At 41.1% G+C, this 1628-nt stretch overlaps 1 long non-coding RNA gene across 1 annotated transcript; it reads right to left on the minus strand.

Moving 5' to 3' along the window:
• Nucleotides 1–447: 447 nt before the first annotated feature.
• Nucleotides 448–956, minus strand: LOC122133650. Its single transcript, XR_006152927.1, has 2 exons — nucleotides 593–956; nucleotides 448–562 (listed from the first exon to the last, which is right to left on the minus strand). It is a non-coding gene; the product is annotated as an uncharacterized LOC122133650 (long non-coding RNA).
• Between the last annotated feature and the right edge of the window lie 672 nt (nucleotides 957–1628).

Consider the following 1628-nt stretch of genomic DNA (forward strand, 5'->3'; position numbering starts at 1 on the left):
AGTCATCTTGTATTTTGTGTGTGTTGAATGTGAAACATACCTACCTGTTAAACTGTTTAACAGCCATTGTGTTACCTGGTACCCATGCTTGAAAGGCATTTGTTTTAGCAGTGTTTAATTTGTTTGTTATTTTCTATCTCTCTTTTCTTTATCTGTTTTCTCTTTTTCCAACTTTTTTGAATTCCTTTCTCATTTTTGCCCATCTCCCTTTATCCACCATTTTCCACTACTCATCTTTGCCAGAAATGTATCTCTCCCCATTATTTAAACAATCATCATTCATCACACTCTCCAGTCTTCTCATAACTTTAGGATACAAATACTGACTTCCTCTTGTTTATGTACACTACACCTGCTCTCCCTTTTTTCTTCTTTTGAGCAACACTATATTGACCTTTGACCTTTTGACCAACACTATATTGACCTTTTGACCAACACTATATTGACCTTTTGACCAACACTATATTGACCTTTTGACCAACACTATATTGCCCTTTTGAGCAACACTAGATTGACCTTTTGAGCAACACTATATTGACCTTTTGAGCAACACTATATTGACCTTTTGACCAACACTATATTGACCTTTGACCTTTTGAGCAACACTATATTGACCTTTTGAGCAACACTATATTGACCTTTTGAGCAACACTATATCGACCTTTTGACCAACACTATATTGACCTTTTGACCAACACTATATTGACCTTTTGACCAACACTATATTGACCTTTTGACCTTTTGAGCAACACTGTATTGACCTTTTGACCAACACTATATTGACCTTTTGATCATTCTTTGCCCCTCACTTCCTTTGCTCTTGTACGCCCTCCCTCCCCTTTAACATCAGTTCTCCCTGTTTTCCAGTTGTGATTTTTTTTTTTTATCCTTTTGTCTTTTGTGTGCCAACACCATCGCCCTCTATCATTCTTATTTAATATTCCTTAAAGACTGAATCACCCACCTCCCACCTACTACATATACATACACATACAGATAACTCACATTCATTCACGCGCACTCACACACTCCATTCATACTCAACTGCGTAGACTTGTCTGGGCCAGTGCCACTCTTCTCTCCTTCTCCTTCTCCCTCCAGTGCCACTCTTCTCCTCTCCTTCTCCTTCTCCCTCCAGTGCCACTCTTCTCCTCTCCTCTCCTCCTTCTTTTTCTCCTGCTCCCTCCAGTGACGCTCTTCTCCTCTCCTCTTCTCCTGCTCCCTCCAGTGACAGGATGCCCCACTTTACCGGCAATAGGTTTGCTGTTTTAAGACAAGAGAGTATTAGTGTGGAAGAAACAGAGTCTGAGGACTACAGACCCACCACCATTAGATCCTGTTAAGGCTTATTTTAAACTCTTGCAGTGTATCCATCACCTGGAGATTTTAAATAAGTGTCTGGCAGACAACACCTGCCCAATCGGTATGCAACGCCAAGTTGATAAACTGGCTAGTTTTATTAAACCTGCGTCTCCCGATTACCCAATAACAGCCATCGTAGCAGCCCACACTAGATCCTGGATGATGGACAACATCATGGCTTTAAGAAATCACTACGCAGATCTGTCTGAAGCCCTCCACAACGACCTTAGGCCATTCCATCCTACGGCACTGGAGAAGGTCATTAA

This window comes from Clupea harengus, chromosome 17, assembly GCF_900700415.2.
Source record: "Clupea harengus chromosome 17, Ch_v2.0.2, whole genome shotgun sequence".
Classification (NCBI taxonomy): Eukaryota; Metazoa; Chordata; class Actinopteri; order Clupeiformes; family Clupeidae; genus Clupea; species Clupea harengus.